Source organism: Numenius arquata, chromosome 4, assembly GCF_964106895.1.
Source record: "Numenius arquata chromosome 4, bNumArq3.hap1.1, whole genome shotgun sequence".
In the NCBI taxonomy this organism is placed as follows: Eukaryota; Metazoa; Chordata; class Aves; order Charadriiformes; family Scolopacidae; genus Numenius; species Numenius arquata.
The window spans coordinates 15090154-15102742 of record NC_133579.1 but is presented as its reverse complement, the minus strand read 5'-3'; positions in this window follow the sequence as shown (position 1 = coordinate 15102742).

Sequence of the window (12589 nt, the reverse complement as noted above, 5' to 3'; positions counted from 1 at the left end):
AATCTGGTTGGAATAGACAAAAGCTACTGGAGGACAGGCACTGGTAGATCATATACAGTGACAATGTACACTTTGTTTTCTTAGATATATCAAAAAAAAAAAACCACCTTTCATTGGAGTGACTGCCTTCATTTATTTCCTAATCTTTCCATCAAACTATATTTTGTAGGGATCTTAAACGTCACTATTTTAGAAGTAATGCAGATAAAGGAGAAAGAGAAAAAGGTGACATCTTTTATATGCTAAAAAATAAAGAACAACACAGGAAAAACACAAAAACAAGTGAAAGAACAAAGCATGAGGGTGCTGGCAACGGTATAGAAAAGCAGGTGGGATAGGGCATTCAGGAAATGAAAGGTGCTTGCAAGGCAAATCTGGAAAACATACATTATGCAGTAGGGAAAGGGAGTTAGTAAAAAGATACAAAGATGACAAAGTAAATGAGAGCTAAAGGAGAAAAAAACCCAACAGACTGACAACGCCTAGCTACCAAGACTGGAATGGCAGCTAGGCAATATAGAATGGCAATTAAGTAAAAATGACATAGAGTCTGTAAAAGAATAATCCTGTGGTGCATTAAAAAGAACGTGACCAGCACATCGAGGGAGGTCATCCTCTTCCTCTACTCTGCCCTGGTGAGGCCACTTCTGGAGTACTGTGTCCAGTTCTGGGCCCCCCAGTTCAGGACAGGGAACTGCTGGAGAGAATCCAGAAGAGGGCTACAAAGATGATCAATGGATTGGAGCATCTCTCTTATGAGGAAAGGCTGAGAGACCTGGGTCTGCTTAGCCTGGAGAAGAGAAGACTGAGAGGGAATCTCATCAATGCTTATAAATATCCAAAGGGTGGGTGTCAAGAGGATGGGGCCAGACTCTCTTCAGTGGTGCCCAGGGACAGGACAAAGGTCAATGGACACAAATGGGAACACAGGAAATTCCATCTCAACCTGAGAAAAAATTTCAATGCTTTGAGAGTGCCAGAGCACTGGGACAGGCTGCCCAGAGAGGTGGTGGAGTCTCCTTCTCTGGAGATATTCAAACCTGCCTGAATGCGCTCCTGTCCAGCCTACTCTATGTGACCCTGCTCTGGCAGGGGGGTTGGACTAGATGTTCTCCGAAGGTCTCTTCCAGCCCCTACCATTCTGTGATTATGTGAAAAGAAATTGATTATTTAATTAAGCACTTAGAAAGTTGCATGAAGAAGGGGTCCTACTAGGTGGAAACTTATTTTTCTCTTTAGTAATGACAAAGGTGTAGAATGTGAAAACAGATTCCATTTGTAAAATAATGCCTCCTTGTATTGAAAAATCCAAGGCAATTTCAACTAAATCTAAACCACTTCTGACAGATGCCTGTCAAATCTGTTTTAAAATCTTTTAGTGGCAGTTTCTAGCAGATGTCTAAGCAAGCTTAAACCAAACTTAACCATCTTTGCCGTTAGTTAGGCATCCTAATGTATAATGTAATCTCCTTGTTGTATTGATATGGACACAAATAATAACAAATTGACTTAATCTTGTAAACAACTTCTTAAACGTTTCAGAACTACTACCTCTTTCTTCCCTAAATAGACCAAATTCTTCTAAGTTTTTAAACGCACACACCCCTGCCCAGAGATTATACTTTCCAACTGTTTTTCCACTCTCTTGCTCCACAATCTCCCCAGTTGGTCCAGGTCTTTTCAGGCGTATATTCTAAAGAGGTCACAGCCTTTCAGCTGGTGCCTCACCAGTAATAAGAAGGGAAGTATTATGCAATGCTTTTGGTTTCATATCCTGACACACTCTGGCTTCTATCACAACAGCATGATACTGGTTTTCACGTTGAACACCTCAACCTGCAGGTCTTTCGCTACCTTACCCAGCATTTTCTTCTCCTCTGTACACTTTACTTCTGCTTATGGATAGTACTTTGTACTTGTTCTTAATGATTCACATCCTATTCTCTGACTTCTCAAGATCATTTCAAATTCCAAATTACCCTGTTCTCCAGAGTGCTTGCAGCTCCTCCAGCAAGACATGGTGTCCAAATTGAGAAAGAATCATGCAGTAAGCCCTTGCTGACAGTATTATTCAGAGTACCTCCATTGTTATACGCTGCCATGTGTAAGACATGGTTTGTGCCTAACACGACAATACTACACTCTTTCAAAGAGAAAAAATGGAGAAATAAACATTTTAAAAAGCTGATCCATCTCTATTTGATTTCCTATTTCAAGCTGTACATATTTTATTACTTTATGTTTCAGAGGGACTTGAGGTTAAATAGTAATTTTAGCCATTATGTATATTATATAAATAGTTCAGTTGCAAAGATTACAGAAACAAAATGAGTTGAAAATTTGGCAGGATCATACAATCTATTTAAAATAAAAAAGGGAACACAACACACTACTAAATAATATGAAATTGCATCTGTGTGTTTTCTAGTTTGAAGAAAAGATCTTGCCAAATTCCAAATGGAGTGCTAAGTAACTATAAACACATTCTTGTTCAGTTGGACTAAGATGTATTTTGTGGCACTGCTCAGATCTTAGCAGCTAATTAATTCTTGATGCTATATAAAAGTCTTGTTTAAAAAGAAAATTAATAGAAAAATATTTTAAAATTATACAGTCTCAGACTCTTTTTTATAAGGATACAACATTAAAGGAAAGACTAATTTATACAATCCAATATAGCTACATTAAGAGTACGTTCTTGTTCCTGTCCTGCAATATAACCTTAGAAGATGACAGCTCTGAGACAAAGCTCTGCACAACAGGAAAATAAAAAATAAAAAACAAAAAACCAACCAACCAAACAAAAAGACTAAAAAGGTAATGACAATTACAAAACCAACAATATCGCCAAGCTGGCTGGAGCGGCTGCTCATTCAAGCCAATTCTTTCTCACTGTCTACCTTCCAAAGCTAGACACATCCTAAACCATAAAACTTTTTATATAGGAAATGTGACCATTACCTTGACTTGGTGTTTGTGCTCCATGATTCAGTAATTCAACTTTGATTTTCAAACAAAGCCAGAAACACACAGTAAAATGAATAAATAAATAATTTTTTTCAAAAAATTTATATGAGATTTTATTACATATTTGAGCAAAAAGAATGCAGGAAGGGGGATTTTTTGCTAGATTTACTCTGTCTCTGAATTTCTGCTTCACCACACAACTCTTCTCGATACATAACAGTTCACACCATGTACACTGTTCAAAGGTCATAGAAACACCCACTCTTTGCAAAAGAGTTTAAGTTCTTATCCATATGCACAGACTGGCATAATCCTTAGTGTCTTTATTCCCTTTAATGGCAGTGATCAACTATGCCAGTACAAAGCCCTTTTAGATGCATGTAGTTAGTCTAACATTAGGAAAATTACTGTAATGCATTATCTGCCTCATCACAGTTCATGGCACAAGTTCTGTGTATAGACAAGTCCTTTGAAGTCAAATAGGAACAGCCTAAGCGATCCAGATTTTCTCAGTATTCTCTGTTAAGCTGTTTCGCGTTTACACTGTGAAGGCAACTGATTCAGAAAACCAGAAAAAAAATCTCTAAGTTATCTCACGCCCAACTTTGAGATACAGAATTCAAAATCAGAATTTAAAATTATTTTGCCTACATACTATCTAAACTCAATGGTTTCATGCTGCAGCTATTACAAAGATCACAACAGTATACAAAATCAGGAATCCCTCAGAAAGCTGGTATGGATAAGTAGACCTCTATATTAGGAAATTTTATCACTTCACAAATAATGAACACTTTTAACCATTCAATTTCTATTCTTACTCCAAACTCTCTTAACATCAAGTGTAATGCATCAGTAGCCATCTTGCAAATACCACAGAAAATAATTTTACTATCATTTAGGTCGATTTCACTAGAACCTCTATGTGACTTTAAAACATGATAGCAAATACTTTTGGGCAACTATTGCAGTACTACCTTTTGATGTTAGTGTGGATAGCAATCTTCCAAATGATAATTTCATCCAAAACTGCATCAAGTACTGAAAGATGAATAGGAAATTTTTCTGTCTCATGCCCAAATTGAAATAAAAATTCTAACATCACCCTCCAAAAGGGGACACTTTCCCTCATTCTGTCTCCATGTCAACAGTTTTCAGACCTACCTGTCCTGTTATGCAAGGTCTCAAACCTGAAACAATCATCTAGAGTGCAGTTACTACTATTAGGTCCTCTTGTCATTTAACTCCATCTGAGAGGTCTTTACAAACAGGCTTACAAAAGGCTACCTATAAAGCAGACCATGCTATCATAATAGCAGGTCTTAAAGTCAGATATTTTACCAGCATAAAACTCTAATCTCACATGGGCTGTATGCTCTGAAAAGATGAGAGCATTTACAAAAATGTAGAGCCCTTCAGTAGGGAAGAAGGCTTAAGAGACATACGTATTCATTTTGTGTATTTCTTTATATAATAGTGGCACTATCTCACTAGAGTTAGCCATGCTGCGACTCCATGAAGAATTATCTTAAAGGACTGCAAATCAAACACCTTCAGAACCTTAACGAATCTCTGAATTTCCAAAGGACCTCATTGTGTTAGCAAAATTATTCAGTTTTCCAGTGGGGCAATTTGAAAGAACATGATCAGTCCCAAAATAATCATACACTGGATTTTTATTTGGGGTCATAACCAATCCCCCAGCTGCCAATATACGTCTCAATATGATCAATACAGAAAAACAAGAAGGGGTTGCTGCTTGAGGTATATTCTGCTGAAGCACAACAGTCAAGCCTACAGAACACTCATTTTTTTTATATATTTCCTCAATGTATTCACCTAGGGTCCTGTGACCAGAGTATGACCAAAACTTTACAACCCTATCAGCTGTTAGAACAAGTCCACTAAACCTTCTCTGTCATTAATTCCCCCATCCGTCATTAATTATTTTCCCGAAGAAATAGCAAGACAGACAGAAATTAGAGGTCAATCATCATTATTGTAGTAACAGTCACGTCTTCCTTCCATAAGGTTTTCAAAACATTTTCCTCAAAGTCTATTACACTTTGGCATGGTGTTATTATAGAGCGAAAGTAAGACATTCCACTCTTTAAAATACAACCCAAGAGTTTTTGGAAGGTAATAAAAATCTAGAATAACTCCCATACCAAGTCCTTCCATGTTTTCTAGCCTTATGCATCGTGCTTTTTAAGGAGAGAAAAAACTAAGAGACAGAATAATTACTACACACTCTGCAGGGGAAAAAATCTAATTTTTAATCAGTCTCCTCTTCAGTAGTGAATCACCCCATTCTTGAGCCTGTGGAAAATGTTTGTTATGTATTTGAAACTTGGAAAATGAAGGCTTAAAATTCTTTTAAGTTATATATCAGAAAGTTCATTGTATTCTTTGAATCAGTTAAGAACTCAGGAATAAGAGGGCAGAGTCTATTTAGGCATATAAGCTGAAAAACCAGATCTCTCAAAGATGCTTTAGCTGTTGCATCAAGCATTTCAAGAAGAAAAGGGGATTAATTCTGGATGCCCCAACAAGCCATTCTAACTGAACCTCTTCACCAGAGCAAAGATACCAGAATGCTTCTGCAGCAGGAGATGTACCCTCCACTTAATCACTTTCCCAGGCTTCAGACAGACACCTCCAAAGGCGCAACCTCCTGAATACAAAGACCACTACTTTGGCTTATTCTGCCATGTCACTGCAGTGAACGAGGAAGAATGGGATGTACCACATGCTCTCCCGGACTCGGGCCAGGAACCCTTCGTAGTCACCAGCCAAACTCCAAAGGAGTGGTGAAAGGCTAGGATCCTGCACACACATTAAGTGCTGGAGCGTGTCCAGAGGAGAGCCATCAGGCTGGTGAGGGGTCTAGAGAACAAGTCATATGAGGAGAGGCTGAGGGAACTGGGCATGTTTAGTTTGGAGAAGAGGAGGCTGAGGGGGGACCTCATTGCCCTCTACAACTCCCTGAAAGGAGGTTGTAGAGAGGTGGGTGTTGGCCTCTTCTCCCAAGGGAATAATGACAGGAGCAGAGGAAATGGTCTGAAGTTGCGGCTGGGGAGGTTTAGATTAGATATTAGGAAGAATTACTTTACTGAGAGAGTGGTCAGGCACTGGAACAGCCTGCTCAGGGAGGTGGTGGAGTCGCCATCCCTGGAGGTATTTAAGAAACGTGTAGACATGGCACTTCAGGGCATGCTCTAGTGCCTGAGATTTTTGGTTTGCGTCTGTTTGTGGGTTTGTTGGGGTTTTTTTTGGTTTGGTTTTTTTGGTGGGTTTTGGTTTTTTTTTTGGTTGGTTTTTTTTGTTGTTGTTTTTGGGTTTTTTTTTTTTTTGTTTGGACTTGATGATCTCAAAGGTCCCTTCCAACCATGAAGATTCTGTGATATCAGCAGAGCCTATGGGCAACCACGGCTCCTGGCCCACCTCCGACGCCAGTCCAGGGCCCAGACAGCAGCTTGGAAGATGATAAAATACAACTTTAGGGCACTTAGAATCATAGGACCGTCTAGGTTGGAAGGGACCTTTCAGATCATCAAGTCCAATCATCAACCTAAGACTGACAAAAACCATCACTAAACCATATCTCTAAGCATTATGTCCACCCATCTTGTAAATACTTCCAGGGACAACGATCCCACCACTTCTCCGGGCAGCCTCTTCCAATGCTGGGCAACCCTTTTGGTGAAGAAATTTCTCCTAATGTTATAAAATCTAAACCTCTTCTGGAGCAACCTGAGGCCGTTTCTTCTTGAACGATCACCTGTGACTTGGGAGAAGAGACCGACCCCCGCCTCCCTACAACCTCGATAAGGCTATAAGGTCTCCCCTCAGCCTCCTTTTCTCTAGGCTGAACAACCCCAGCTCCCTCACAGCTGCTCCTCATAAGACTCGTGGGGTCCTCCAGACCCCTCCCCAGCTTCCTTGCCCTTCTCTGGGCTCGCTCCAGAATCTCAATGTCTTTCCTGTAGTGAAGGGCACAAAACCGCTCACAGTACTCGAGGTGGGGCCTCACCGGTGCTCAGTACGGGGGGATAATCACTTCTCTAGTCCTGCTGACCACACTATTCCTGAGACTTGTCCCGCACTAGGAGCGCCCGGCATCGAGCCCGCCGCCCGGAGCCCCCTGAGCGGGAGGACGGCAAGGGGCCCGCCTCCCTCCCGCCGCCTCCCCGCGGGGCGGAAGCCGGGGCGGCACCGAGCATCTGTTGCCCCACACACACACACCCCCCCACACGCCCGCCGCCGGCAACGCAGCTGGCTGCCGGCCCCAGCCCCGCCTCCCGGTACTCACGGCTCCGGCTGGGCGCCCGGCGCCACCGGGAGGGAGGAGGGGGCCGGCAGCCAGCCGCCGCCGCCGCCTGCCCGGCGTCCCTTAGCCCGTTTCCCTGGCAACGGGCGGCAGGGCGAGGCCGGGCCCGAGCGCGTCGCCCCCTCGGCGGGGCCGGCCGAGGCCGCTCCCGGTGCTCGGCGGGGGGAAGCGGGAAGGAGAGGCGGGCGAGGGAGCGAAGCACGCCCGCGGAGGTGGTAAGGGTTTCCCTGCAGGGAATTCGGGATTTAAAGATTTACTTCTGACCCCCCAGGGAACCCCGGCCACCGCCCCAGTGCCCCGCATCTGCCAGAGCGGTGTTTTCCAACTCTTAGTGCTGGCAGGGCCCATGCTGTGAAATCATCCCCTTTTTGCATCTTTCCCGTTAAAACTTTGCCGCCCAGGTCAATTGTGCAAATGAAAATTCGTAATGGTTGACAGTCCAAACTTTGGGAACTACTATCTTGAAGAATAAAGCTAATCCTTGTCTACTTAATTCTCTCCTATGTAAATTATTAGCTACTAACCAACCTGGTCCACACCAGTCCCCATGGTTGCTGCCAGTCCTGATTATTAAGATCCACTCCGGGAAATTCTTGCACAACCGTATAATGATGTGAAAAGCCATTTCACTCAATTTTAAGAAGAGACTAGGACTCACAGAGGGCTCAAATGGGAGTTAAATCAAGGTTTGCCTCACGAGAAGTGTATGCTCAGCCTTCTATACTTCTTATTTTAAAGGTAGGAGGTTAAAATTAAGTCAGGGAAATAGATAAAGGGTGCCTTGGAACTGATGTAGGCTTATATTTATCCCTAGATTTCCCCCTGTTTTCTCTTTCCACACCTTATACCATATCAGAAAAAAAAAAAAAAAGAAAAAGTCTTAGATATTTAGGAGACAATCCAAAAATCACTTTCCCCTGTGTTCTGTGTCCTCATCACCTCTTGTCTTCATTGCACTCTGGTGTGTTCAAGTTCAGCCTATATTTTCTTGATGAGACAAAAAAAAAAAGAGGGGTGTGAAGTGTTTGCCTTACCTCACCTTACTTCCTCAATATAATCTTAGTGAAGACAAGATGTAAGTAGCTTTTGTTTTAATAAAATTGGTCCAGGTAAAACCAATGTGCCTTTGCTGCAAAGGATGCTAATGGCATCCTGGGCTGCATTAGGATGAGTGTTGCCAGCAGGTCAAGGGAGGTAATCCTTCCCTTCTACTCAGCACTGGTGAGGTTACGTCTGGAGTGCTGTGTCCAGTTCTGGGCTCACCAGCAGAAGTGAGACATGGATGTACTGGAGAGAGCCAACAAAGCCACAGAAATGATGATGGGACTACAGCATCTGTCCTACGAGGAAAGGCTGAGAGAACTGGGACTGTTCATCCTGGAGAAGGCTCAGGGGAGATCTCATCAATGTATGTAAATACCCTAAGGGAGAGTAAAGAGGATGGAGCCAGGCTCTTGTCAGTGGTGCCAAGTGACATGACCAGAGGCAATGGGCACAAACTGAAACTTCTGAACATCAGGAAACACTTTATTGTGAAGATTGCCAATGCAGGTTGTGGATTCTCCATCCTTGGACATATTCAAAAGCCATTTGGAAACGGTTCCAGGCAACCAGCTCTAGGTTGAGGAGGAGAGTTGAACCAGGTGATGTTGACAGGTCCCTTCCAACCTCAAACATTCTGCGATTCTGTGACTCACGCAATGAGGGGAATTAATAGCATTGGCACTGTGGAATTCAAAACTACCCTTATCTCTCTAATGATGTTGCATGGAGATAGAAATCTCAAAATAAATACCCTTTTACAGAGAATAAAAAAAATACCCTTAACTGCTCAAGAAAGCTGTGGGGCAGCAGTTATCAGGAGAAGAAATATCATATTCCTATATATTGTATAGGCTTTGAAATCACAATTTTAACCTTGAGGTAATTATCTTTACCAACCTTGAAGAAAGGAGATAGGTAAAGACGATAGATACTGCATTTTTACTTTTCCAGGCTAAATCCAGGTCTTCAGATCCACAAGCAGTTGCACATATTTCTCATATTTTGATTTATCACTGCTTATTTGGCAATACACAGTTTCTGCTGCCTTCTAGGCTTTTCCAAAGAAAAAGCAACTTTTCAAGCAATAGAAGGAGCTCTTTTGAGTCACAAATTTATGACAAGTTTTGCCCTTAATGCATTTGATCTTGTGGAGTAGTTACCGATTTTGGTAACTATTGTGAGACAAAGAACATGTTGTCTTATCTTTTGATTGCTATCATAAGAGTACTGTGGTCATCCTTAGTTGTAGATTTCTTAAACAAATTAAGAAAAAAATCATTTAGATAGCTGCCAGCTATCTGATACATTTGAAAAATTTAGACGGTGTTAATAAAAACTAGATTTACCCAGAAGTTGAGTGTCTTTGTAGTTGGCTGCATAATTTATTTATAAATGGGGATAAAGCTTCAAGACTGTATTAATAAATTCATTAATCTCATAGAAAGCATTGCCTGGTGCCTTTTTTTTTCTTAGAAGAGCATGAAGATTATTCTTACAGTTAAACGCTTTAAAAGTTGCTCAAAAGAAGCAGGACTAAGTACATAATGTTTTAGTCATGTATAAGTATATTAAGAAACATTTTTAAGTTTAACAATTATGGAATTACAGGCATATATAAAATGGGCAAAAAACCCCATGGAGATCATCAACTGCTAGCTCGTATGATACCAAGTATTTCCAGTGAACATTTCTTTACACATATCTTATAACCTTTCACCCTCATTAAAGACTAACTAGGACCTTAACAGAACAAGAAAAATTCTGAAAATATACTATATGTCACCATTTTGTGAATTTTCACATATTTATCTTATAATCCAGAGAATGTAAAATGACACAGTAGAGAATATTGCAAAAAGGCACCATATGCTAAAACACATATAATTTTACTCTTCTGAAGACTTCTTCCACTGTTGAAAACTGCTACTATTTTTCTTTGTTATTGTCAGTAAAACATATGCTAGATCAATCCATAAAGGAAGGGTAGTTGGTCTGCATTGTGTGTGTTGCAGAATAGGAAAATTTGAAAATGGGGGACCAAGTGTGCCATTTCTTCTTTCATTGTTTGTGCATACAAACACTGCACTGGGGCACACAGAAGCTCTAAGAAGCCAAGCTCTTACTGAATTGCGACATCACTGAATTGCGATACTGCAATTCAGGGTCCGCTTCTTTAATCTTCCCTACAGATCATGAGAATTTTGTACATGAATGATGAAAAAAATTACAAAAGCAAACACAGTATTATGTATCTTCTCCACAAATGGAGAAGATAGATGAAAGAGCAAATATTGGAGAGGTGTTAAGCCACATCAGAAGAGGCACCAGGCATCCATAGCAGTATTTCTACACCTAACTGCTAGCTAGGAACTTGACCCAATGCTTTAATTTAGAATGAGGTGCCTAAAATCATCTACAACCCAAAACCTCCTCACCCGAGTTTACACTAACAACCTCCCTTCTCCTGTGCTGCCTCTCTGGGCTGCATCTCAAGAAACGGAATGGAGTTGCCCAGTCTGATTTGTGTGAGTGGCTGAAACTGCCTTGCACCAAAATGCTGGTAACATAAACCAGCTTTTATTCCCTTCTTTTTTCTTTCCTTTTCAAACTTCATCACTACTAAACTGTTAGATGTCCAAGTTGTGTTTTTAATTACATATGTGCAAAGTGTAACTGACTGTAGCTTAACACAAATTTTGGCAATGTGTAAGCAGCAAGATAGTCCTACTCACCCTGCAATGCTAATAGGAATATATAAAGCTGACCTCCTCCTCCCAATTACTCATTACACACTTTACAAATGTTTCAGCAGATTCAAGGAGAAAATTTACTTGTTTAGCAGCACACTATTTTTATTACATAAATTTTCAGAACAAAACCAGACCCTGAGGTTGCCTTTTAAAGAGGTTTTACATTTTCAGCCTTTATGCAAAATTTTAATAATATGGTGTTGTCTTATGTGGGAAAATAGAATCTGTGTCCCAGATTCACTTCATAATGTCTGCTTTCTACAAATCAAGTAGTGCAAAATTAATTATATTTAGCATAATGAGTTGCCCATTCTGCAGCTTTGAGAAACTCTTAGTGTGATGGAGGAAAGTTTGAATTCTTCCTGTATCACACTTGCAGCTCGTTGTGTAATATGCAGGGTGGAAAAAAATGAAATGTACTGCAGGATATACTACTGCTGCCCCATCCCCAGTTTTTGCAATTACATTTCAGGGCAAAGCATGAATAACACCCCAAAGTAGCTGTATCATTGGGAAGAGCACTTAACAGCAAGAGTGTTTTATAGAAGTTCTTGGAAGGACACAAAAGAGAGATTTTTTTTGAAGGATTTTTATTGGATCTTATAGACTATTCTATGAAATATATTTTATTTGTCAATTTTATAATGGTGTGCTGTAATTATTCAAATTACTTTAATAACTGAAAAAGACTATAGTCAAATGCAACCAAAACAAGCCACTTCAGATCATTACTCTAGCAATGGAGAAGAACTTCGTATGAAAACTGGAGGGAGATGATTTTCCAGCTGGTTATAAATCTCACATTTTTTATTATGGTCTCAAAAATGCTCTATTTAGTCCTGCTTAAGCAGGGGGTTGGACCAGATGACCTCCAGAGGTCCCTTCCAACCTCAATTATTGTGTGATTCTGTGTAAAATGCTAAAGTATCTGAGTCAGATTTGATGAGGCATTGTTTTAATCCCTCAAGGGATTGAAAATGCGAGTTAGAGCTCCTCAAGTTAGAAAGAAACACTAGATATGGGCTTATTGCATTTGGGTTAGTTGCTTCAGTACTGGATTACTGAATAGAAGCAGTTTGGTATATGTAGATGTCTATATGCTTTGCTTTTCTTTCAAGTGCTTGAAAATAAAAATTGTGTTACAGAACAAAGAGTATGTTTAATTTAGCATAAAACTTTTCTTTGGTTTTGTTTTCTAGTGTGAAAAGCCACAAATTTGGTTCTTTATGACTCATTCCCACCACATATATTTTTCACTTTGGCTGAGAAGGCAAATATTTAATTATTCATGCAATTCTCTTTAGAACAAACTGCAGCTATGGCAATGCTGGAAAGCCAAATATTATGCGTAGAAATGGTGTCTCAGCTGCCTATACTAATACCCTTGCACATGACAGTTATCACGGTCTTTCACAAAACTGTAGTGTTTCATGTGCTGAAATGCAGGTTCTGTGACCAACAGTGACTTTTTTACATGGTTAGCTTGTCTATGTATATA